The following is a 27,107-nucleotide window of genomic DNA, read 5'->3' as shown; positions in this document are numbered from 1 at the left end:
CACCCTATGGTTCTACCTGCGTGACCACGGAGAGGACATGATGAGGTGGGATGGCAAGCCTACTTCGACCCTACAGGCACGAGTACATGAACTGCAAGGAAGAACAGTCACTCAGGGAGGCTCTTCCAGGAAAGCTGCTGCTCCAGTTTCCAGCGAGCAAGTCCCCAGACAGAGGAGTAGAAGCGCAGATTTTATTTCTAAGTGTAATAGAGGGACTCCTGATTCACATTTACAGGAAGTGAGTTGTGACTGCCATGATCAGGACTAGAGGGGCCCTGCCTCCAGCCGGGTGGAGGAAAGGGATAACCGGGCTTACTGGACTGTGTGGATCCGATGGCCTGGCACGTCCGACCCACAGGAGTATAAAGCTTTAGTGGACACCGGCGCACAGTGCACCTTAATGCCATCAAACTATATAGGGGCAGAACCCATCAGCATTGCTGGAGTGACAGGGGGATCCCAAGAGCTAACTGTATTGGAGGCCGAAGTGAGCCTAACTGGCAATGAGTGGCAGAAGCACCCCATTGTGACTGGCCCAGAGGCTCCGTGCATCCTTGGTATAGACTACCTCAGGAGAGGGTATTTCAAGGACCCAAAAGGTTACAAGTGGGCTTTTGGTGTAGCTGCCTTGGAGACGGAGGAAACTGAACAGCTGTCTACCTTGCCCGGTCTCTCAAAGGACCCTTCTGTGGTGGGGTTGCTGAAGGTCAAAGAACAACAGGTGCCAATCGCCACCACAACAGTGCACCGGCGGCAATATCGCACCAACAGAGACTCTCTGATCCCCATCCATAAACTCATTCACCAACTGAGGAGCCAAGGAGTCATCAGTAAGACCCACTCACCCTTTAACAGTCCCATATGGCCAGTCCGGAAGTCTAATGGAGAGTGGAGACTAACAGTAGACTATCGTGGCCTGAATGAAGTCACTCCACCGTTGAGTGCTGCTGTGCCAGACATGCTAGAACTTCAATACGAACTGGAGTCAAAGGCGGCCAAGTGGTATGCCACAATTGATATTGCTAATGCATTCTTCTCAATCCCTCTGGCAGCAGAGTGCAGGCCACAGTTTGCTTTCACATGGAGGGGCGTCCAGTACACCTGGAATCGACTGCCCCAGGGGTGGAAACACAGTCCTACCATTTGCCATGGACTGATTCAGACTGTACTGGAACAGGGAGAAGCTCCAGAACACCTTCAATACATTGATGACATCATTGTGTGGGGCAGCACAGCAGAAGAAGTTTTTGAGAAAGGTGAGAAAATAGTCCAAATCCTTCTGAAAGCTGGTTTTGCCATAAAACAAAGTAAGGTGAAGGGACCTGCACGAGAAATCCAGTTCTTAGGAATTAAATGGCAAGACGGTCGTCGTCAGATTCCAATGGATGTGATCAACAAAATAGCAGCCATGTCTCCACCAACTAGCAAAAAGGAAACACAAGCTTTCTTGGGCGTTGTGGGTTTTTGGAGAATGCATATTCCAAATTACAGTCTGATCGTGAGCCCTCTCTATCAAGTGACCCGGAAAAAGAATGATTTCAAATGGGGCCCTGAGCAACGACAAGCCTTTGAACAGATTAAACGAGAAATAGTCCATGCAGTAGCTCTTGGGCCAGTCCGGGCAGGACAAGATGTAAAAAATGTGCTCTACACTGCAGCCGGGGAGAATGGCCCTACCTGGAGTCTCTGGCAGAAAGCACCTGGGGAGACCCGGGGTCGACCCCTAGGGTTTTGGAGTCGGGGATACAGAGGGTCTGAAGCCCGCTATACTCCAACTGAAAAAGAGATATTGGCAGCATATGAAGGGGTTCGAGCTGCTTCAGAAGTGGTTGGTACTGAAGCACAGTTGCTCCTGGCACCCCGACTGCCAGTGCTGGGCTGGATGTTCAAAGGAAACATCCCCTCTACACACCATGCAACTGATGCTACGTGGAGTAAATGGGTTGCACTGATCACCCAGCGGGCTCGAGTAGGAAACCCCAGTCGCCCAGGAATCTTGGAAGTGATTATGGACTGGCCAGAAGGCAAAGATTTTGGATTATCACCAGAGGAGGAGGTGACACGTGCTGAAGAAGCCCCACTGTATAACAAACTGCCAGCAGATGAGAAGCAATATGCCCTGTTCACTGATGGGTCCTGTCGCCTTGTGGGAAAGCACCGGAGATGGAAGGCTGCTGTATGGAGTCCTACACGACAAGTAGCAGAAACTGCTGAAGGAGAAGGTGAATCGAGCCAGTTTGCAGAGGTAAAGGCCATCCAGCTGGCCTTAGACATCGCTGAACGGGAAAAGTGGCCAGTGCTCTATCTCTATACTGACTCCTGGATGGTGGCAAATGCCCTGTGGGGCTGGCTGCAGCAATGGAAGCAAAGCAACTGGCAGCGCAGAGGCAAACCCATCTGGGCTGCCACATTGTGGCAAGATATTGCTGCCCGGGTAGAGAAACTGGTTGTAAAGGTACGGCATGTGGATGCTCACGTCCCCAAGAGTCGGGCCACTGAAGAACATCGAAACAACCAGCAGGTAGATCGGGCTGCCAAGATTGAAGTGGCTGAGGTGGATCTGGACTGGCAGCATAAGGGTGAACTATTTCTAGCTCGGTGGGCCCATGACACCTCAGGCCATCAAGGGAGAGATGCAACATACAGGTGGGCTCGTGATCGAGGGGTGGACTTGACCATGGGTATTATTGCACAGGTTATCCACGAATGTGACACATGCGCTGCAATCAAGCAAGCGAAGCGGGTAAAGCCTCTGTGGTATGGGGGACGATGGCTGAAATATAAATATGGGGAGGCCTGGCAAATTGACTATATCACACTCCCACAGACCCGCCAAGGCAAGCGCCATGTGCTTACAATGGTAGAAACAACGACTGGCTGGCTGGAAACATATCCTGTCCCCCACGCCACTGCCCGGAACACTATCCTGGGTCTTGAGAAACAAGTCCTGTGGCGACATGGCACCCCAGAGAGGATTGAGTCAGACAATGGGACTCATTTCCGAAATAGCCTCATAGACACCTGGGCCAAAGAGCACGGCATTGAGTGGGTGTATCACATCCCCTATCACGCACCAGCCTCTGGGAAAATTGAAAGGTACAATGGACTGTTAAAAACCACACTGAGAGCAATGGGGGGTGGGACATTCAAGCACTGGGATACACATTTAGCAAAAGCCACGTGGTTAGTCAACACGAGGGGATCTGCCAACCGAGCTGGCCCTGCCCAGTCAGAAATCCTACATACTGTGGAAGGGGATAGAGTCCCTGTAGTGCACACAAAAAGTATGCTGGGCAAAACAGTCTGGGTTCTTCCTGCCTCTGGCAAAGGCAAACCCATTCGTGGGATTGTTTTTGCTCGAGGACCTGGGTGCACTTGGTGGGTGATGCGGGAGGATGGAGAAATCCGATGTGTGCCTCAAGGGGATTTGATTTTGGGTGAAAACAGTCAATGAACTGAATGGCACAATGTGAACTGCTATATAATATTGTGTGTCACCTCTGTGTTGTATCAATGATATCAGAGTACGAGCCTCCCAACCCATGGAAGATCAACTATGAAACAAGCCGTGCAGCAGTGATGGAACGATGACTGACTCGGTATGCAGCAACCCAACGCCACACACCATCTCTCCCACCCGGAAAGACTGATACAACAGATGGAGCCCAGAGTCATGGACTGCGTGAACTCAATGGACATTTTAATGGACATTTTACAGGGAAGATCCATGAACTAAGGGAATGATGTCTGTGTATTATGTTAAAGGATGGGAAGGGGAGGGGTGGTGGTTGGTACGGTTGTATTGCATCATATGGGACCTGGGCATGGTGTAAGTGGTATGGAATAAGGGGTGGAGAATGTGCTGGTTTTGGCTGAGAAGGGGTTAATTCTCCTCACTGTGGGGGTCAGCTACCTTTCCAGCTTCCCGCGCTCTGCCGCGTGGCGTGGCAGGGGGGGCTGGGAGGGGCAGGGCCATGGTGGGGGCGGCTGACCCCGACTGGCCAATGGCAGGTTCATTCCATACCATGTGACACCATGACCAGTATATTGAGGGGGGGCAGTGGCAGCGCGCAGGCGGCGCGGCGTCGGGTCGGCGGGCGGCGAGCGGCTGCGGCGCGTGCGGTTTGTTCCGGCGGTTCGTTCCCCCTCTCCCCTCCCCTCCCTTCCCCCCTCCCCCGGGGCTTTGCGCCTCTCGTTGTTCTCCTTCACATTGCATTTCTACTGTTGTTTCTTTTAATTTTCATTATTAAACTGTTCTTATCCCAACCCACGAGCGTTACCCTTCTGATTCTCTCCCCCATCTACCGGTGGGGGAGTGAGCGAGCGACTGTGTGGGGCTGAGCTGCCGCTAAACCACGACACCAGGGTTATGTTCTGTTTTCGCCTTTAACATTAATAGGTATTGACCATGGGCTGCAGTCAGAAATAGATCAGATGGTGACTGGATGAGACTCTAAATCGTGACTGAATAATGGTGACTAATAAGTGATACATGTTAAATGGTAGCCAAGAAGGAGAATCCAAATAAACATCGGGGGGAGGGGGAGAGTAAGAGAGCTGTCAGAAAAGTGCTATTTATTTGGGAGACGAAACTTGAATTTGTCTAAGTCTCTTGCTAATATGTGGTTGAAATCCATCCAAATGTTTAGTGTAGCTCACTGCAGTCTGCTCTTTCGTGCGCCCTACGACAGCACACCTTTGCCCACTGCACTACCGTGGATTCAGCTATGACGAGGAGTATCTGTCTGGCTTTACTTTACACTGAAAACCGATGTATTTCTTTATTCCTTATGCCAATGATTATGTAAGTGTGTGCATCTACAGGTCACCATTTCCCCACATTAAAGAATGTTGGGAGTTTTTTTCAGCTTACCATTGTAGTGAAAATGATTCAACTTTCTAATATAAACAAGTGCAAAAATGATACAGATAGAAAAATGGTACCTGCATACCATGGCCCTAGTGTACACCAAAAGCTTCTGTAATTTATTTGTTAGTTGGGGGAAAAACGCCTTCTAGCTGACTAGCATGACTATACCAGTGAAAGCCTTGTCATCAGCAGGGATATACTCAACAAAGTGAGATTGTGGTGTTCTGAGACAGTGGCTGTGGTTTAAAAACAAACAAACAAAAACCAAAACAGAACAAAAAAGGATCCCAAATGAACCCTCTCCAAATTCATGTCTGGACACCCACACAGTAGTGGTGTAACGTATGAAGGTGCTGTATCCCTTTCAGCTATCCTCCTCTGGTATTTCCACTGCAGTGCCAGGAGCTGACTGAAGGTCAGGTGAAAGTTAAGGCTTTGGGGCTGGCAGCGAGGTTTTCGGTTAAGATGTCGGGAAAGGCTCTGCAGGTCATAAAGATGATTCTGACAGGAGCCCCCTTCTAGATGCAAATCCCTCAGCTGTTTCAGAGGGGGATGCACAAGCTGGATCTCCAGTTCAAGGCTTTTCTATGCCGGAGAGGAACAAGAAGAAACTTTCAAACTACTGTTTTCATTTTAGAATCCTTTTCTGTTAAACAACCCAGGAACTGGACTAGATCTTCCTTCCTTTTCCCTGAAGAATTAAGCATCAGTGTGAAAGAGAGAATGAGCTGAAGTCAGTGGGTTTCTGTGGAAGTACAGAAGCCGAAGGAGAAAAAAAAAGCATAACCATTTTTGGATTATGTAGTAGCTATTTGTATTACCCTAAACATGGAAAAATGTTGAGTTCACATAACTTGTCAGAAAAAGGCGGTGATATCGCATGTTTTTTGTGTATGTGTACTCACACATAACATTATCAAGTTTTAATTAACACGTTAATGTCTGTGGTAGAATAGTGCATGTGTGTGTAGACCGTATAGTGTTACTGAGTTCCAAGTACATGCATGGGGGTGGTTTTATTTTGGGAGGGGGAAAAAAAAAGAAGTTACTCTGGTAGGTTTTTTACAGGGAAATTAAGGAGTGTGATTCTTAAGTTGCCTTTTGGCGAGGAGTTGCTTTTCCATCTTTGTACAAGTTACGGTAATTTAGTGTTAATGGAAAACCTGAGCAGCTTAGTGTGCATTCTGCAGACAATACGTCCTGTTCTGGTGAGGATTCAAAATGTTCTGCTGTATAGCTGATATGCTGGATGAGACTGCTGTCTGTTGTGAAGCAGGTGGGACGGAGAAGGGAGAGAGGCGGTTCTTTGTGATAACCAGGCCAAGAGCAGCTTCAGGTTTGGTGTTTGGGATATGCAGGAAGGTTTTGTTTTGTTTTTTGTTGTTTTTTTTTGATGTAATACTTTTTAAAAGAAATGAGTGTCTCCCCCATACGGCAGTTTGCCATGAGCCTTTGTCACTAGCAAAGAAGGTGACGCTAATGCTCAGAGGGTGGTCATACTGTTTCTGTGTACAGTTGTACAGGTCAGCCAGTTTGTAACTTTTGTCTTGCAGTATTTTTCTAAATGACTGCTCCGTACAGTTTTCTTATATATACCCTTTAATGCTTTAAGCCAAAACCAAACTTAGCCTTTGCATTGCTCTCTGTTAAATCATGTAGTTATTCAAATACTCATTGCTGTGTTGATTTGTATCTGCTGTCTTGTATCTGGCATGTTAGTTTTGAAGCTTTGGGTAGTGTCTGGGTTCCCCCCCTCCCCCAAGTGCTTAATGTCAGGTCTAAATATGCGAATGCACTGCATGGTCTCTGCATGTGAGACTCTCTGTATTACAGAATTTCATGTGAGTCTGTTCACTTTCCTGAAGGCAGCGCATCTACTATGTACCTTAACACTTCTCAAACAATTATATTTGGTTCATAAACAGGAGTAGATATTCAGGTCCAGAGAATTCCTATTTCGCCAAATTCTCCTCAATTTGTACCAGTGTGCCTGTTCTTTTAGTGCTTCCTAATTTCATGTATGATGTGCAATTACAACATCATGAATGACCTGTAAAGCTCTGGATCACTCCTGTGTAATTTTGCAATAGGGTGCTGTCAGTTGCATGTATAGGGAAGAAACCAACAATAAACTTCACTCTCTGCTTGTTTATATCAGTGTAAATCAGGAGTATTTCAGTCTAAATTGTCGATTTGAGAGACAGCAGTCACTGCTTTTTAAGTGACGTGAATCTTTAAAACAGCATTTTAATATAAATTATATATAGTCATTTTAGAAAGCACTGTTAATGCAGAGAAATATTTATAATTTATCATAATTAAACACCTCTGGGGATTGTGGGAGCTACCCTGGAAGGTCTGGCTCTTCAGACTGACGCTTTGGTCTTCAGCCCTGAGCTTGGGTTGCGTACAAGAGCCAGGAAGGTCAGTTAAGGAGTCTGCAGAACATACCTTTTAAGATCACATAGGCATGAGCTTAAACAGCACTTTGGATTAAACTGTTTACCCAGGTGTATGCATCCATATTCTGTCAAATTTTATATCCTTTGAAATTGTGGTTAAAACTGACGACTCCTTGGAAGTGGCTGATTGAAGTTAAGTCTCTCTGTGGAGTTTTACTTAAAGATCCGGGAGCTACTTCAGTGCTACATCCTCTGGGAGACAAGCAGCACAGAAATATCGAATGCGTGGTTTGATGCTTCCTTTATCCTTAATTTAGTTACTGAGCTGCTGCGGAAGCTAAAACACCTCAGGTACAAGTTAGAGCAGCCCCTTGAAAAACTTTATTTGTACATCTAAATGTTGTATATACCAATAATTTTTTTCAGCAAACCCTTTGCGTTGGGTTTGCAGTGGGAAGTATTTTCCCTTGGCTTACAGCCTAACGTTTTTTTGTAAAACTTCTTTGCAAATTAGAATTGCTGCACAAGGGCCATACTCAGAAATTGAGCCAATTTATGTCTTTAGGCCAGGTAAATTCTGAAAATGCAGGTGCAACAACAGATGCCCTAACTGTGTGAACCTGTTCCTGTGCCTCCCTTGTGTCTTGCTGGTTGTGGGTGAGGATGATGCAGTTTTATGACACAGTTCTGGGACTGCAAAGCTAAATTGAAGTACTACAATAGTGAGCAAAATTCTTTCCAGTCTGCCACTGCCATCAGAAAGGAGGAGGAGGCTCTTACATCGCATGTCTTTTGGTTTATTTATTCCACTCATTATAGTATTGTTCTCGACCTTGACCATAAGGTAGGCATCTGTAACAGATGAGCAAAGGTGGTGTTTTTTGCTGTTGTAAGTTGCAGTGGATTTTTCCAACAGATCCAGCTGTTGGGAAATACAGTTTAAGCATTCAGACAGAATCCTTGTGGTTTTTTAACCTGTGTGAATGGAGGTGTTGAAGACCGAAGTAAAAAAACGGACATGGCCTGGGCACCAGGGTCTAGGTGGCCCTGCTTGAGCAGGGGAGTTGGACTAGATGACCTCCAGAGGTCCCTTCTATCCTCAACCCTTCTGTGATTTTGTGTTTTATACTGCCACAAAGTTGTGCAAATTCTGTTCTGGTTTCCGTGAGGTAGGATAAAAAGGAAGGGGGGGCCTGATGGGCTTTGGTGAGGAGGAAGGGTATTAAGAAATGCTCATTAAAAGGTGTTGTAAGTCTCCAGCTGGTATGGGAGCCTCTGCAGATGTTCCCTCCTTAAAGGCGTTTCAGTGGTGTACCCGTTTCACTGCATGTTTTAACACAGACCCAGTATGATGTAGCATTTCTCCTCCTCCCATGCTCCCCCCAACACATTTCATACCCTTTCAAGTCTGCCTTGTCCATCGTGTTTCTCCTGCCAGCTACACCTACCTCTCAGGCCTCTATCCCGCTTTTTCGCAGAGCTGAGTTTCTGGCATGTCACACCCTGCCGAGTTACTGCTTTGACTCCACTGCTTTATAGGAAAGCCCGTCGATGCTGACTCCAAACTGCTTGGCTGAGTTACGTGCCCCTCTGTGCTCAGCAGGCAGGTGTAAAAAGAGTCTGCTCCTGTGCGCAGTGTTATCTTGGCCAAAGCGTTTCTACAATAACACAGGTGTTGCCATGCATAAACCCACTTCAGAGGGGAGGGTGTGAGCAGGCTTTGAAAGGAACAGAGCATTAGCAAGGCAGATCCTGTGCACTTCTGTGGCACCTCAGTCCCATGAAACCTGCCCAGAAGAGAAGCCAGCTTGTGGAGAGATTGCTTCATGCTGTGTAAACTGAGGTTTGGCTCTGTGAGATAATTTCTTTTTTCTTTTTTCTTTTTTCTTTTTTTTTTTTTTTTTTGGGGGGGGTGGGGGGCGGTGTGTCATTTCCCTTTCACATCCTTGCTGACTGCAGACAGAGGAGCTGTTGTGATTTAGCTACCAAAGACTCATTGATGATCAGCCACAAATATAAATCCAAGATCAAGAAAAACAAAGTGGGGCTCTGGTCCCACAACGGAAATGTTTTCTCTTTCATTGCCCTGGGAGGATGAATGGAGGAGGCGTGATACTTCAGCAGTTGGAATTAAGCTGCTGTTCAGAGTGATTTTGGGCAAAACTCTCCCCAGGTGGATCACATGGTGTACTGTATCTACCTGAAAATAAAAATACCATTATAGAGAAAGTGGCATAAATATGTGACCTCAGATGTGTCAGAAAAGTGGCGTAACTGTCTGTATTTTATATTTGAAGAAACATGTACAGCAATAACAAGATAACAAGAGAAGGAAATCTGTCCTTCCACATTTTCACCCACAATTCAGTTGTGATTTTCAGCTTTAAGCTTCCCACCACTTGTACAAGTCACCCTAGGAGGCAGGTAGGTGTAGATGTTAACTTTTAGCTTTGTGATGAAATACGGTGGCGAGGGCACAGAGGGACGTGTTCAAAAGCAAGCTGCTGCTTATAATAGTAACTCATGTGCTTTGTACATCTTGGATCCTCAAAGTATGCGGGATTTGCATTTGACTGGAAAGGGCAGTTGAAAGCAGAGACTTTACAGAAGGTGTCATTTGCCAGTCTTGATTTGACCAGAGGTAAAAGTGCATAGATAGTTATCACAGGAGACCATCCACTACCACAAAACAGAGGGGATGCTTTTCATCCAATGTCTCTCGGTGACACTGCTATGAAAAGTTAGGGTTTAATTTTTGGATGTTGAATCTTCTTGTGAGACGACCTGAACAAATACAGTTTCATTAACTTTTTTAGGCATGGTGTTTCTCAGTTTGAGAAAACAAAATACACGTGTTTTATTTTGTGACAGCTGTTTAGTAATGTACAATATTGAATTGTCTGGCCTTTCTTAATGTCAAATTTTCATCATAAAATAGAGAAGTAGTACAGATTATCTTGGAGATTATGACAGCTGGGGACTATAAACTTTATATAGAGACGCAAACTTCGGGAGCATTTCTAAAGTGGTAGTGTTCAGTATTTAGTCTGAGACCAGATTAGGAAAGGGAGGGAATGTGGAGCGCACTTCCAGGAATTAAATTAGACTAATAGGACTAAGATTGCTCTGCCTATAGCAGAATATCAGTGGCTTTTCTAAAATAAATTTATAATGATATAAAATATATTAAAAACATACTTCAGTGGGATTCTTTTTTGGCTCTCAATGATAGCTCATCCATTACCTCTCTGTGATTTGGGAATCCTTGTTTTAGCATATATTATTCTTTGGGACTTGCATGTTCTTCACCTGCTATGTGCTTTCTTGGTGAACTTGCAAAGTAATAGCTTAAAGAAGTCTGGCTGTAACTGTTAAAAAACAATTTCTGCCTTTTTGAACTAATACTGCAACATGCCAGCGGGGTTCTTCAGTTTTCAAGCTGTGGATCTGACTAAGATTCAATTAATTTTGTGTTTGAGTGTATCAGAAACTGATCCGCACTGCTGCTGTAGCTGGTGAGAATGTTATTTCTAATCTTGGGCAGATGTCAACTCTCTTTCCATCTATTAGTCCATCTTTCAGCTTCTCTGCTAGTGCAATTTTTAAAGTTCTGTTACATGCAAGATCTAACAGTAGAGTGGGAAACAACAGCTTGTTTTAGGGTATCCCTAAGTGCAGAAAGTATTAATGTGCGTGGTTTATTCCTGTCCTTTGAAGTTCGTATTCAGAGTTGAGTATTCTGTTAGTTTTCTGTGGTAGCAGTTGGCATCAGATGGAGAGATGGTGAGAAATCATGAATTATGATGTTGATTGACTTCAGTTCAACCACTGGTGCTGCCAGGAAGTCCTGCTAACTAGAACAGAACAGAAAATGAGTTAAGGATATCTAGTCAAGAATTAAACCAGAGATGAGTAAATTGTTGTGAGGAAAAACCAACCACTGCTTCAGGATCTGGATCTAACTGTAAAATAAGTATGACTGATGCAATATTAAGCATTTTTCTCTTGGTGAGCACTTTCCACAAAAATACTAGTAAACAGTCAGGAAGTTGAAGATGCTTAAAGAGTCTTTTTTTAAAAAAAAATTAATCAATTCCTTATTCTCAACGACATGAAATGGATGTGCCCCATGATGCATAATCCCATTATAATGACTCTAAAAAACTTCTTCCGCTTTCCCTTCTTGCTCCAAAATGGGGTATTGTAGAATAGTTATTGTATGTGCAACAGCAGCAGAGACAGTGGTCTTTTTTTTTTTTTTTTGCTCACAATGGCTTACTTGTGGTACTGAAGATTAGCTTTCAGCAGATTGCTGAAAGAAAGAACAGATACACTGGGTATCTGGCAGTACTAGGTTTCTCTGCAGACTCTTCAGCCAGAAAGCGTGGCACTTTAAATGGCCTTCGGTTAAGTCTGTATAGAGTGTCATTTCCATTCCTAAAAAATAATTAAAAACATAAAAGTGGGTTGTTTTAAACTGAGGGCCAAGTTGCAGAACAACAGATTTCTTAGTATTAGCTAATGAAAATATTTGTAGGAGGTTAGGTTCAGAAAACCCCAACCTTTAATCCCCCTGTGTGGACAAAGCACCAAAATCTAGTAGTTCATGTCATCAAATTCTTCTGGCAGCCCTGCTGTTGGTTTTTGGAGGGAGGGAGCACCTTGCTCCCCACTCTTTTTCAAAATTTTCATCTTAAAAAAAGGGGTAGCTTGCCTGCCTGTTATTAACGGCAGCAGATTTTGCTGAAAATGTAAAATGTTACTCCTTATTAGGACACAGGTAATTCAAAGAAATAAAGTGTGATGAGAGTGAGTGGTTCAGTAGTAATGTATAATGTAAAATAATGAACATTTTCAGAAAAAGGGACTTACTTCCTCTTCCTTGTTTCTCAGCTGGATTTAAGCTTTTTCATCCTTTTATCAGTTTTTTAGCTTTGCAGTACTCCACCATTCTTTTTAAGCATACCTTCTTACTAGCAGTTGACAGGAGAGGATCGATCTGGCAGGCCATATGTCTGTCTCTTCCTTCTCTTTCTGTCTGTGTCTTTCTTTAATTTTTATTGTCTTTGTTCCTACAAGCTAATTTTCCCTCTTTTTCCAGTTTGTACCAATAGAGCTTTCATACTCTTTCTTTTTCTCTTGATGCCTTCCATCCCAAAGACATGATTAACGTGCTCCTATTCTGTCCCAGACTACTGGATTTTAGAAGGGAAACACTGTCATTATTGTATCTTTGGTTTGCTGTACAATCAGGAAACAATAATAGAAAATAAACCACTGGTTTCCCATTCTTTAAGTGATCATAAAATACTATAAATATATTTCATACATATTCACTTAGATTTTCAATCGTACACACTTTTAGCTCCGTTGGTGTAATGACAACTGGAAGCAGTTTTAAGTCTGCATGCCTTGTGCATAGTTTCCTTTAATAGTTTTCATATGATTGTATTTTTGAATATGAAAAGAATTAAAGCCCTCAATTTCACTCTTAGTTTGACACATGGACATTTTGCTCAGAAGTATTTTCATAATAGGATGTGTGTGTTAAAGAGATCCCAAGAGCAGATTATATTGTTGGTTGAGTTAGGGTTATGGTTATTCTAATATTGTAATCAACTATGCTAATTCCATGTACCAAGGGAATTAACCATTTATCTATTTTATTTCTGTAGGGATTGTTACAAAATCAACCAGACTGTTGTTCCTCCCCCGGCGGCCAATATAGTTGGCTGAGATGCCTGTTTGCCTTTTGTGATTTGAGTAAGTTCATTCTCTAATGATGGTGTGATTAGTACAGTTTTGCCAAAGGAAAGGGGATTTCTTTTTTGGCTCTTGTATTTGTTTTTCATCGTTAACAATAAGAACGCAGTAGCTAAAAATAGTGTTTAAAAGAACAGGAGTTGGAGCGTCTCCTCCGAAACACTGGAATAGCACAGGGTATGAGCAGCTGCTGCCAGGCTGCTAAAGATTGGGTTTGAATTCGGGTAGAGGGAGGGAGGCCTGTCTGCTCATTGTGGTCCCACAGGAGGCAGAGCTCCCCCGGCCGGCGCCTTGGCCTCACTGGTCCTATTTCTGTGCTTACTTAACACAGCAGTCAAACACTTGACCAAACTGTCGAGTTCTTAAAAATACTTACCAGCATCGAGAGATAAGTGGTCGGTATTGATACGAATAAATACCCTTTTTTTTTTTTTTGACCTCTCCTTTTCTTCCCTCCCATGACAAACATAACAGGTTTTAAAGCTCTCAAAATAAAAACAATGCTATAAATGTGAGTCATTTAAATAGATATGTATACCTTGATGAGGTTTTACACAACCATTTTACCAACAGGTGGCCACAGCAAATGACCAGGAAACTCTTGAATTCAGAAAGCTGTGTTTGAGCCATTGTAGCTCTCAAGTCAGAAAAATGATTTGAGGGTGGGAGCAGAAGGATGGCTGCAGGAGTACAGGTGCCTTACTAACAGTGACAGGTACCTCTATGTTGTGAGTTGCTTTTTTAAAACAATGTGATGTTTTTGGCGACCCTGAGTTTAGTAAGAGTATCAGAATTTGGCTCTTTGTGTTTGACTGCCAACTTAACCCATGTGAGACGTTAGTATTGTAACACTTGCAATCCTTGGTTTCCTGGCACATATTCAATAGCAAGGTAGTTGAAGATTTGAATTAAAAATAGGGACATGGGGCTTTGTAGTTTGGACAGTTTGCAGAGCCTGCCTGCCACCATCCAGATGTGCTGCTGCATCCCTGTGCCGTGTTATCGTAAGAGGAAGCTACAGTTCCCTTGCTTCAGCGTTTGGCAATGAAGTAGCATTCCATGAGTTGGCCTTAAGAAACTGCTCTTTATATGCTTCTTTAGGTATCTGATTTGACTGGGTACTTGGGTTGTTTATTTTATTTCTATGTTCAAGAAAGTTTAGTAAGTTTATTTAAATTAAAGGGGTCTAGCTTGTTTGAATGGTAGACTTTCAAAGTTTGAGAAAAGTTTGTCTGGAAGTATTCATAACTGAGCACTGACAGATAAAATATTTCTATATCACTAGCGTGCTAGATTTGAGTGAGGGGAAAATATCAGGGCAAAAATGAAATGTAACTTCATTTTTCTTGAAATAATTGGAGATTCTGTGTTGACAGTGACTCTGTAGGTGTACTTCCAGTCAAAGCTGCAGGACACAGATAAGGCTGAAGTCCTCTTCCCAAAATCCTGAGGCAGTGTGTCATCCCACGGTGGTGGCCTTAGAACGAGGAGCTCAGCCATCTCTGTGCCATAGGTGAAGCTTCTCATTGGCCTCACAGAGTTTGGGTTTTTTTTGTCTAGTTTCATAACGTACATACTGTGTTCGACATGGCATGAAAGTGAAGTGGGTGGCTCAAGGGGAGAGGTGAATTGGCCCAAGAAGTTTTGCGTTGTTTTTACTGCATAGCCGCCTTGGGCTCAGCATGAACCTGGGTTTTGGTGGGATCTGCTGATCTTGGCTTCAGCTGCCCCTGTTGGTTTGTGTTCTTCTATAGCCAGAGACTGTATTGTCTTGCACAAGGCTTCTTGCACGCAGCCTGACACTTAAACCACCTCAGGCAGTCTCAGGCAGCCCAGGCACTGCAGATTGGCCTGTTAGTAGTTCACTAGGCACATAATCAGGAAACTTTGTTTCTCTCTTCATCTCTCCACTTCCACAGTGTCTGAGCACTTCACTGTAGTGTGTGTTTTGCCAGAGAAGGAGAAACTGGATGACCTGGAAGAGGTGGAGGGATCTGCCTGGTAATGAAGGGATCTGCCCGCAGCAGAGAAGTGAACGGGACCTCACTGTCCCACAGCCGCTACTCGTGCCTCAGCTGTAGGCTCCCGGGCAACTTTCCTTGACTGGAGAAACCAAACGGAAAGTGAAGCTTCTTCATTTTAGCCAGGGGTGCTAATTATTAACCATACTGTGTATAACTGGCAAGGTGTTGGGGTGGGGCCCACAGGGGCGGCCCTGTGCCAGACCCAGCTGGTACTAGCTGGCTCCAAGGGCCCCACCGCAGCGCACGGCTGAGTCCCTCAGCCACGGGCGGGCACAGCTGTGGGGAAAGCCAGGGGAAGGAAGGGCAGAAAAAGCTGAGACAAGGGAGCAGTGGGGCCAGCACCGTAGGAGGCACCACGGCTGAGCTGGCAGCACCCTGAAGGGACTGCAGCCCGCAGAGGAGATGGGTGAGGAGGAAAAGAAGAGTGAGGAAGAAGGAGCAGCGGGAAGAAACAAACAGCTGTACCCAGCCGCTGCGCTGCCTGCGCCTCACCAGTGTGAGGCCACAGGTCTGAACCCTGCTGGGTGGTGTCGGTCGGGCTCTGGGAGGAAGGTTTGCCTTTCTAGTTAGGCGTGCAGGCCTGTATACGTGTCCTTTAAATACTCTTACCCTCTACCCCTCCCATCTACCAGTTGATATTAAGAAAATATCTGGGAAGATACTTGGAAATATGTAGTCGCGTTTGGGCTGCATATGTCTGTGGCTTTTCTTCAGACTGGCTGAAGTAGAAACTGCAAAGTGGTTGAATTAATTAGGTCTAGAAGTTACTTTTTAAATAACACCAAATAAAGCCAGAATAAGATTTCTGTTAATATTAGTTGTTTCTTCTTTCAACAGTGAAGATGTTTAAGGATTGACAGAAATTCTCTTTTTGTATGTATATGCATAATTAAAATGCAAAAGCACACTGCTTGTCTATTTGACACTAGTTCCTCATGGGTGTAAGTTTGCCGTTTCAAGGGAAAAACTGCTAACTGAGTTTAAGGTTAGGCTATTTTATTTTTTTAAGTGTTTTTTTTTTTTAATGTTGGGACTGATTATTTAATCTTAAGTTCATATACAGAGGTTTTCTCCTATCCTAAGCCTCTCCCATCCTTATCTGCAGTAGAAATTGAAAAGAATAGCATGCTACATACTATTTTCTCATTAACATCATGAGTACAGGAAGTTTTTCCTTTTCTGTGCTTTTGTTTCAGATTTCTTCTCTCTTTTCAGTGCCATCTACGTCTACCAGCTATGCAGACTGAGTGCGTGAAAAGGGTGTGTGGAATTACTTTGTAAGCCCAACCCAGATATTTTCAATTGTTAAGACTCTTCCAAGTTTAAAAATAAGTGGTTAGACTTGTTATGTGACACCATTCATATATGTTTAATTTAGTTGTCATTTGCCAAGACTACCAACATCCCAGGTATTCAGTGAAAGATTAAACTTTTAATTCATTATTTACTTTGGGAGAGGAAGCCATGGTGAAATGAAGTTATCACTCTTCTCTTCCTACCCCATCTCTCTGGACCTAATCCTGTCGTCAAGGCCATCTGTGATAAAAAATAGCTTGCTTTTAACAGCAGCGTGGTCAGGATAATTGGAATAAGGTTGATGCAATTACAAGTTTTTGGCTATTGACAGGGAAGCAGGACTGCTCTGTTTTGGCTAATCTCTGTATGCGTGCGCTTGCAGGTATGTATATGTTTGATTCACTCGGCGTGGACTTTTTGGGTTGCTGTTTATGTCAGGGTTATGTTAGAAGGCATCTGCTTCCAGGCATTCCTTTGCTGCCTCATTAAAAATGCCAAGAATATGTGCTGTTTGATAGCAGGGAACCTAGCAGACCAACTGCTCTGTCAAAACCAGTGCAACTTCTTGTGAGAACTTGGTATTGACAGTGTAGCCAACAAATTACTCCATGGTGCATAAAGCCTCCAGCGTATCTTTCCCTAGCTCTGAACGTGGGCAGTGATGACACACAGATGGTTACGGATCTCTCATGTCTTCCGTTTATTTCATGGTGATATTTTTGGCCTACTCAATCAGAGTGGGAGAAGAAAAGTTTGGTCTAGCAGTTTCCTGAACACATCCATCCTTTGCTGGCTGATCCCGTTCCCTGACGCTGTGAGATTGAACTTAGCCTGCCAGGAGGCCTGGGGTGGCTGCAGTCTGAGTTGGAAGCATCCTTGCTTTGCCAGCAGCATTCAGTGACATCCTTCCATAGAGCAACAGGGAGCTATCAACCTGGTTTGCTCATGCCTGTGTCAGTAGATGTCTCTAACAATTTCTTTATTCAAAGTACTGTAGAGGGATATTGTATCAGAAGTTGCACAGAAGATAAAGCAGTGCTGCACAGGAGTATCTGAATCTAAGTAATAGATGCAGTTTATATAGTATTTAATGCTACTTCTCATATATTACTAATGATTAAGAAGCAGAAATGATGGCATGTAGCCTGGTGGCATTTCTGCTACATCAAATACGTATGTGTGGTGTTCTTTAGGTAAGGGGAAAGGAGGATTTACATGCTGTATTTCCTGTGAAAGTGAGAAGCATGTATGTGCTGTTCTCAGTTACACTGTGCAGCAGCTATGGGTGTGGGATGCTTCTGTTTCCCTGAGAGTGCAACAAGACATTGCACCTTTCCCACGCTGGTGTGAGTAGCCCGTGCTCATTCACTGGCATTTATCCTGAAGGGCACTGGCTGGCTGAGCTTTCAGGAGTAACTCGGATGGCATCGCTGTTGTTTCTTTGGGGCTAGAATTAGACTTAGGACACAAGGTTCAGCAGTGGGTGATGGCCTGAGGAAAGAAGCCTTGTGGTACTAGTGCCTGTATTTGTCAGAATTCCTCCTGACTCCTCTACCCAGGTCTGGTTGGTTTAGTCCCTGCGTTTTCATTGGGTTCTGCATTCATTCAGCAGCTCAGGCTGATGAATGGTCCATAGGGCTAAGGCTGGTTGCTGCTTACCTTCCTGCTCCAGGACTGGGTTAATGATTCATTGTAGGCAGATATGCATGGGACTAAGGACATGTACTCTGGCACACCTGAGTTAACTGGGTAGCCCACTGAGGAGGAAGCTTTCTTTTTCAGTGCTGGTAAGAAACAGAAAATAAAATTTAGGTTTGAGTAATGAAAGCAACCAATGTTTTTGTTCAGTTCCATCAGTGCATGAGCCACACAGCAGTACTGCTTTGGGATATGTCATGAGCCTGTGATAGCCCGCTGAGTGTAAGATTTTACATGCTCTGTTGTAGTAAGATAAAGAGGGCTGTCAAAATCTTGAAACAGAGCTCTTGTAATGACATGATGATTAACTAATCTGACCTTTTGAGAAGTCTACCTTTTGAAGGTAGAATTTTGTGGGGAAAACAGGAAGTTTTATTTATATAAACCAGTAATTTTTAAATTTTTTTTTCTGCAATTTGTACAGTAAAGGGGGTGCGAGAGGGGGAAAAAGCTATTATGCTTGCCTTTGCTATGGCCTATATTTCAAGCATGGCACTCAAACAACATTATAAACAATATCTTATACTGGGGGTTATTACTTTTGCTTCAGGAAGTGGGGAAAAATACGCATGTCTCTGGTTTAGTTCCAAAATAACAGGCGGCATTTTTTCTGGAGGATCTGTCAGAAATAGTGGAACCCTATATTATTTGTTGAGGGACCAACTATGACTTTCAAAATCTTGAAATGCTGTCTTTAAATCTTTCAGCTCCCTTTTTACCATCTGTGCTTCTGTATTCAGTGTGGACAACTTGTGACTCAGCTAGGGAGGTGTCCCGTAACATGCAACTCAAATCACAGGCTACAACAAATTAAAGGTAGACCATTACAGAAGGACACTCCCTTTCACTTTTGTTTTGGTAAATGTCACTCTGTGTTTCTCCTGTCTTGCCACTTTGCTTGGGTGCAGTTTATGTTGGGCTCCGCAGAAGATAAACGTTTGGAGGAACCTTGTTCTGTCAGCTGCATCCAGGATTTTCCTGGCCAGGAAAGTCCAGTAAACATCAGAGAGGATGCTAGATCTGCTAGCAGTTGAGCGTCCTCATCACTCTTTGGGAAGAACAGTGCCAGTATGTGTCAAGTGAGCAACTGTTAGGCCCTGGCTCAGGGAGTGCTCTCTGTATGCTGGTAATTTCACCAATTATCACTATGCCACTGACCTTCCTATTTCAGAGGAGGTGACCAGAGAGATTGTGGTGTGGCAGCTCTGACTTTATCTTGCATCCTCAGATTTCCTTGACCTCTCTGACTGATTTTAGAATCGGAAATGATAAAAGGCAGGGTGGTGATGCATGAAGATAGTCTTGTTTCCTTTTTTCATTGATTTTTTTCCCCGCCTTTTTTTTTTTTCTTTTTTTGATACATTTGTTTGTTATATTTGATACTTTCAGTTTTCCATAAGATGTGGTAAGAACATAAGAGAACTGTGCCTTTGCAGACCTAAAGGGCAGGTGGTTGGATGCCCGGGGCAGTACCATGCAGTTGCTCCCAGCATCCCAAAGCTTCTCTAGATGTCATGCTGCCAGTGCTTGGCTTTGTCCTGGTGCTTGAAAGTTGTGTTCAAGTCGGGCTGTCAACGCAGAGATGAAACTGAGCTCTGCTGAGGTTCTGCTAGGCTGAAAACTTGGCTTTCTGCAAAGTCAGTGGCAAAACTCCTATTGACTTCACAGAGTCCAGGATTTCTTTTAGGTTTTTTTATTGCTTGTGAGGAGGAAAATCCGTAGTTAATCCCTTCCCTCTTTGTTTTCATTCAGTGTTCCCAGGTGGCAGCTGTCAGATGGGATGGCCACCCTTATTTCAGCATGGTCTGCCAACAGCTTGTGTAGCCATGCAATGCCAGATTTTAATGTGATTTTCATAGAAGATAAAGATTATTTTATGATGTTCTTTGGGTTTTTTTTAAAAAAAATTTGTTTCTTTTTTTTGTTTTTTCAGGCATTGGTTTGATTTCCATTCAATTGGCAGAGGGAAAGATCAGCCTAATATAATAGCTTTTTATAAGTCTTTGGAAAGTTGGTGGCAGGTAGAGAAGAGAGGCCTTGTAACCACCCCACTCAGAGGATAGCAGCAGGACAAGGTCTGGAGTTGAAGACAGTCATTAAGTGCTCCAGAACTGAGAAAAGCTCCAGTGAGACTTCTCACCTTTTTTGGTATCAAAATGAATCCCAACAAGACAAGGAAGCTGAAGGTAGTCAGACATGATTAATATTGCTGTTTCTGTCACCTTGTCAGAAGCAAAGAAATCTTTTTCTCTTGGTTAAAAGACCAGCTCTAAATTACCATGGGTTTTGGTGCCTGCATTGGAGGTATGTGTGCCTTTTGCCATTTCTAGTATAACTATGGCAGTTTATGTTATAAGGTAGTCTAATATGCCCTGCTTCTTGGGTGGGTTTTGTAGGCTCTGCTGAGTTTGCAGCTAGCTCAGGCATGTCTGTGCAATCTTGCTGTCACTGCTGTGGTGCCCCATCAGTACTTACAGAGCAGCCTCAAGCGTGTTTGCATTGGGTTATCTCTGAGTAGCATTTAAAGTCCCTAAGTGGCAGATACCTTTGCTCTCTTGGTAATGTTTTCTCTCTTATAACACGTAACACCATTCCCATGGCTTCCAGTCTGCCAGCAGGGGTGATACAAGGTCTTGTTTTTACTCTATAAAGTCCATAATGGCCCAGGCTCTTGTCTGTCTCCTGTGTCCTGAGCCAGGCCACACCAGTAAAATGCCAAGAATACTCATCCCTGATTTGAATGTGTGTGATAAAGAGGGAGGGTATTTGGCTGCTTCCTCTCTCATTTGATACTATCTGGGTGTGTTGACATGCCTGATTTATCAAGATCTGCTTCATAGTGTGCTCTAGTTTGCACTGCATGAGGCTGTTAAGAGCTCAGTTGATAACCACATCCTTTTTTGTTTTGTGAGATTTAAAATACGTTAAGTACCACATGTGCCTGCAGGATACATTAAACGTAAGTTTAAATGGAAACTAACTAAACAAATGTTTTTTGCTGACATGTAAAAATCATTAAAACATTTCTGTTCTTACTTGATAAGTCAAGATCAAACTTCAGAGTCCTGCTAATCAGCTGTTTGGTGTTGTAAGCATATTTGTCTGTGTTAACATTTGCAGTTTCCTTTTTAATCAGACTTTCTGTTTTTATGTTAATGTAGGTCTCTCAACTCCAGTGTAGAGTTGGAGTAGGGTTTATTACTTTACAATTAAGTTTGTGATTTGCTTTTAATAAATCAAAATACTTGAATTTCAATTTAAACAAGGACATACTTGATTCCTTGAGCAGGAATCTTCTTCTAGAAATAAGGCAAAAAAAGAAAGTATATGGAAGGTGGAAGCAAGGCAACATGGGAGGACTACAGAGATGCTGTTCGCCATTGTAGGGAGGAAATTTGTGCTGCCAAAGCTCAATTGGAGTTGAAGGTGGCCAGTACTGTGACGGACAATAAAAAGGGCTTTTTAAAACACATTAATGGCAAAAGGCAGGCCAGAAATAACATTGGCCCGTTGCTGAGAATGGTCACCTCACAAGCAGGGACATAGATGAGGCAGGGATGGTCAATACTTTTTTTACCTTGGTCTTCAACACCAATGATGGGCTCTGGGACCCCCAGAGCCCTGGGCTGAAGATCCGTGACTGTGGGAATGATAAACTCCCAAACAACCCCAAACTTGTGTGGGATTTGCTGGTCCCGCTGGATCCCTATAAGTCAATGGGGCCTGATGGGATTCATCCAAGGGTACTTAAAGAGCTGGCTGATGTCATAGCAAGGCCTCTCTCAATGATTTTTCAATGCTGTTGGGAATCTGGAGAGGTCCCAGTTGACTGGAAGGTGGCAAACAATGTCCCAGTCTTCAAGAAGGGCAACAGGGGTGACCCCAGCAACTACAGGCTCATCACTCTCACTTCCGTGCCTGGCAAAATTACGGAGATAATTCTGGGAGTTACTGAAAAACGCCTGAAAGACAATGCAGTCATTGGTCCCAGCCAATATTGGTTCATGAGGGGAAAGTCCTGCTTAACAAACTTGATTTCTTTCTATGGCAAGGTTACCCACCTAGCTGACCAAGGGAAGCCAGTCAACATAATCTTTTTGGATTTCAGTAAAGCTTCCGATACTGTCTCTCACAGTATTCTCCTGGACAAAATGTCCAGAATACAGCTGGATAAGCACATAATGCAATGGGTCAGCAATTGGGTCAGGCTCAAAGGGTCAGAGTAAATGGGGTTACATAGGGCTGGCAGCCCAATGTTGAGTTCCTCAGGGAACCATCTTAGGGCCAGTACTCTTTAATGTCTTCATAAATGACTTGAATGCAGAACTGGAAGGAATGCTAATTAAGTTTGCTGATGACACAAAACTGGGAGAAGCTGTTGACACTCTTGAGGGCAGAGAGGCCCTGCAGAGGGATCTGGACAGACTGGAGAGCTGGGCAGCCACGAACCATATGAAGTTTAACAAGGGCAAGTGCCTGATCTTACACATGGGGCATGGCAACCCTGGAAGTACATACAGACTGGGGAACAAGAGGCTGGAGAGCAGCTCTGCAGAGAGAGACCTGGGGGTTCTGGTCGACAGCAAGTTGAACATGAGAATTTACAGAAAAACTGTAGATGAAAAAAGAAGGTAGATTCATGTCTTTGGTGTTCTGGATTAGGCAATCCAAAGTAAGTAAATTGTGCCTCCTTGTTTATCCTCCGGTGTGTCAGTAGACCTGGGCTTTTGAATACCTAGGAACAGCAGACAATGGACTTGGATGCAGCCTTCCCCTCCCCACCCCGAGAAATTTGATGTTAGGTCAGCCATGACAAGATCATGAGTGCTTTTCCAAGGGCAAGTAAACATGAGAGGAAGCACAGAGGCCTTCCCTGTTTTAGGAGAGTTCAGTGCTGCTGAAAAATAAATGGCTTTGGTAGGCCTGCCTGCTGTGCTCTGTGTCTCTCGTGCCTGGGACCATCTAGCTCAAGAGATCAACTCTAAGTTTCAGAAAAAGCACAGATACCTTCTGGTTTGCAGCCTGTAAAGACACAGAGCTAGTTGCTATTGATTAATTTTCACTTAGAAATATTATTTCTAATGTTTTGGGAAGCCTTTTTGGATCTAAGGGGTGCTCTGGAATTGAGCCAAGATGCATCTTTACTCTGGTCCATACCCTTTAACATTTTGTCTGTGGCCTCTTTTTGGTATATAAGGGTGTGCAGGCTTTCTGAAGTAACTGTGATCTCGCACCATTTGTAGTCAGATGAATTAAAACCTTTGTTGTGGAGGTAGGCAGAATGACATAGGTTTCACAGAATCACAGGTTGGAAGGGACCTCAGGGATTGTCTAGTCCAACCTTTCTAGGTAGAGCAGAGTCTAGCCAAGATGGCCCAGCACCGTGTCCAGATGACTCTTGAAGGTGTCCAACATGGCTGAGTCAACCACTTCCCTGGGGAGATTATTCCAATGGTTGACTGTTCTCAATGTGAAAAATTTCCCTCTGGTGTCCAATTGGAATCTCCCCAAGAGCAACTTGTGCCCATTCCCCCTTGTCCTCTCCATGTGACTCCGTGTAAAAAGGGAGTCTCCATCTTCTTTGTAGCTGCCCCTTATGTACTGGTACATGGTGATGAGATCCCCTCTAAGCCTCCTTTTCTCAGGGCTGAACAAACCCAGTTCTCCCAGCCTATCCTCGTATGGCAGCTTCTCAGTCCTTTGATCATCTTGGTGGCCCTTCTCTGGACCCCTTCCGGCCTGTCCACATCCTTTTTGTATAGTGGGGACCAGAACTGTACACAGTACTCCAGGTGTGGCCTGACAAGCACTGAGTAGAGTGGGATGATGCCTTCTTTCTCTCTGCTAGTGATGCCCTTTTTGATGCAACCCAGCACCCTGTTGGCCTTCTTGGCCACAGCAGCATGTTGGCTCATGTTGAGCTCCCTGTCCACCAGGACACCCAGGTCCCTTTCCACAGAGCTGCTCTCCAGCCAGGGGGATCCCAGTCTGTGCTGCACTCCTGGATTATGTTTTCCCAGGTGCAAGACCTTGCACTTGTCCTTGTTGAACTTCATAAGGTTCTTGCTGGCCCATTCTTCCAGCCTATCCAGATCCTCCTGCAGAGCAGCTCTCCCTTCTGGAGTGTCTGCTTCCCCACTCAGTTTGGTGTCATCTGCAAACTTCATCAGGCTACACTTGATGCTGTTATCCAGATCACTTATAAAGATGTTGAATAACATTGGGCCCAATATCGATCCCTGGGGGACTCCACTAGTGACAGGTTGCCAGTTTGAGAAAGAGCTATTTACTACCACCCTTTGGGTGCAGCCTGTCAGCCGGTTCCCCACCCACTGCACAGACCACTTGTCTAGGCCATAACACATTAATTTCTCCAGGAGGAGGCTGTGGGTGACCATATCAAAGGCCTTGGAGAAGTCCAGGTTTAATTCTGCAAAGAGCAAAACTCCCTCATCTACTGTTGCCTGCCTGTTTTTGTAGGATCTGTTTGTATAAGGGTGAATGGGTGAAATGAACGTGGGTATGATGCTCCTAGAGTCCTCTCGTTAAATGAGAAATGATGATCTGTCAGCTCACTGTTGTTCCGTGTGTTAGTGTTTACCATAGGGCTACTTATTTAGAATGATCACCTGCTTAAATATAATTCTTCCCCATCTGTACATCACGTGGACACTGTTTTAATGCTGCTGCCAGTTGAAACAAGGTAGGAATCTTGTTTCAGTAAGAATATTATTCTGTATGAACGTCATTGATTTTCCACTGAAGTGCCCACTAACTTGTAAAACCAGGAAATAGTCAGCACAGTGAATCACATCAGAATTTCACTAGCTATATATGTTGTTTTTCTCTGATTCTTTCAAAACTGTGCCATCTTCTGTCCCCCTTGTAAACAGACAATAAAGTAAGCACTTTACTGTGGTACAGTCCTCACCTACAGAGTCTTCAAGCCTCTAGAGAGTGATCCTCAGTAGGTGGTAGTGAGGTTAAAAAGTCTGTGGGCACAAAACCAGAGCACAGTCTGGGATACATTTGCTCAGTAATACAGTAGAAGTGCACCTTGAATTTGCATCTTAATTGACAGTTCAAGTCACCATAGGAGTGTTTATAAATCAGTGTTGCTAGGCAATAAAGTTTTATATGTTTATTTAAATTGCTTATGGAAAGTGATTTTGCATAAGATATTAAGAAAGGACAACCACATTGAAAACTGTACAGCACCTATAACTTCAGGAGGGACACCATACAGTGCAAGTATTTCTGAGCTAGCCTCAGGCTTGCATAATCATATCTTTAGTTATTGACCTCTCTAGAAACAAATTATCTTCTGATTGCTTTCATTGGTTTGCTATTAATAAACATGATGAAGACTTATACAGTTATTGGGTGTTAATAAAAACCTCTTCCAGCTAATGTTACCCTTCCAGACCTTAGAGTGTTACTAGAGCGCTCATCATGGAGGTGTGGCGCCCGGCACGGACAGTGGGGTGAGAGCTATAGCGTCCTCACAGAAACACAGCTGAAGGGTAGTAGAGTTCATTCATTTAAAGGATGCATGTTTGCCCACAATATGCAGAGGATGCAATGCCAGCAGTGATTCCAGACTGCTTAGAAATACTCTTGGATTTGTTTTCATGCCAGTGTTTTCCCACAGGTGAGCATGGTTAGTAAGAATCCAGTTCTAGCCAAATGAACCTGGCTATAATGTCATGGATAATGCTGAGAAATCTCAGTAGTATCTCACAGATATTTTAACCTGTGGTTTCAGCCATGGAATTTGCCATCTGCAGGGAACTCTGTGCAGTGGCAGCTTGCATGGTTGTAACCTCCTGTCTGCTAACCTGAGCATCCTTAAAACAGCTCGGTGAAGATTTGAGAGCACTGAGAACAGAACAGAGTGCCCTGGCAGCAGGGCTTGGGCATTTTACAGTATAAGCAGCAGTAGTCTAGTGGTTTCTCTAAGTACATTTGGGATGTTAGCATGCTAACCAGTGCCATTGTGCTTAAGCATCAGTAACATAAAAATAACATCATTCTCTCTTCCTATTTAAGCATACCAATCAAAGCAGCCTGATTTAGTCACAGGTGAAGGAACTGGATAACGTTTCACATAAGCATGAGCAACATGATGTTTTCCTTAGTGTTTTCATTATTATTATTATTATTGCTGTTTGGAATGGAATGAGGCTAATAGCTCAGTACTTGATAAGTGGGAAAAAACAATGTGAGTGTGTAGAAACGGAGGAAGTTAAAAATACTGGTAGGAGTAGGATTGGATGGCTGGTCACTGAATGCTTTGCACTAATTCATTGCTGATTCTGCTGCAAGTCACTCTTAACAGCCATTGCTTGGCAATCTTTTGGTTATGGTCAGTGTGGAACTTGCAGGTAGTTTTAGCTCGGATACTGGTGGCTAAACATTTGCATCCCAAGGCCTAAATGTGTATTGTCTTTATCAGTGCCTTGGTTCATCGAAGCCTTCTCCTCTGCCAGATGTCATTGTGAAAAGAGCAAGGTTTTACCATCCCTACCTAGTGTGCTATTTTTCAACTTTTACTTTTCTAGATTAGATTTTTTTGAAGGTGAGGCTTGTTAACCCAACCTCCAGCATGAATTATTAGTGGGGTTTTGTTTCAATCACATCTCCCAAGCTAAAGAGTTAAAACTATTGGTGAATCTCTGACTCATGGATGCGATAGTACCACAGTTTAGATCACAGGAATTTAACATTCCAAAATAGAGTAACTCATCCATGCTTTCTTGTCTTTAACCACAAAAGACTTTGGGTTTTTTTTTAGCCTGTGTTTCAGCAGATATGGCAAATAATAACATAATATTAGCTGCTCTCCTGTTTCATTCCTCTTTGTTGATGTGTAAGCTGATGGAGTTGCACATGATGGCATCAGCTCATAGTGTGGTCTTTGCCACACACTGAACATGTGGGTGGTATCTCAAAAGTCCTGTGATAGAGCTGTTAGACCAGACCTTACAGTGCTTACTGAGGCAGTGTTTTCACTAACTGCAGCGGGCATCTACCCAAATCCTGGGATTTGGCTGC

General features: G+C 43.8%; 1 protein-coding gene across 12 annotated transcripts in view; it reads left to right on the top strand.

The window, feature by feature from the left end:
* Nucleotides 1-27,107, top strand: part of COBL (cordon-bleu WH2 repeat protein) — a 168,999-nt gene that overhangs the window by 18,413 nt on the left and 123,479 nt on the right. Inside the window, exon 1 of one of the 12 annotated variants that reach the window (XM_075084376.1) lies at nt 13,016-13,035. The exons of the other annotated variants lie outside the window; for them this stretch is intronic. The gene's annotated coding sequence lies outside the window, so the exon portion shown is untranslated. Of the gene's footprint in view, nt 1-13,015; nt 13,036-27,107 lie in introns of those variants that run through there. 12 annotated transcript variants of the gene reach the window in all.

Source organism: Phalacrocorax aristotelis, chromosome 2, assembly GCF_949628215.1.
Source record: "Phalacrocorax aristotelis chromosome 2, bGulAri2.1, whole genome shotgun sequence".
Lineage (NCBI taxonomy): Eukaryota > Metazoa > Chordata > Aves > Suliformes > Phalacrocoracidae > Phalacrocorax > Phalacrocorax aristotelis.
This window is presented reverse-complemented; position numbering and strand designations above follow the sequence as displayed.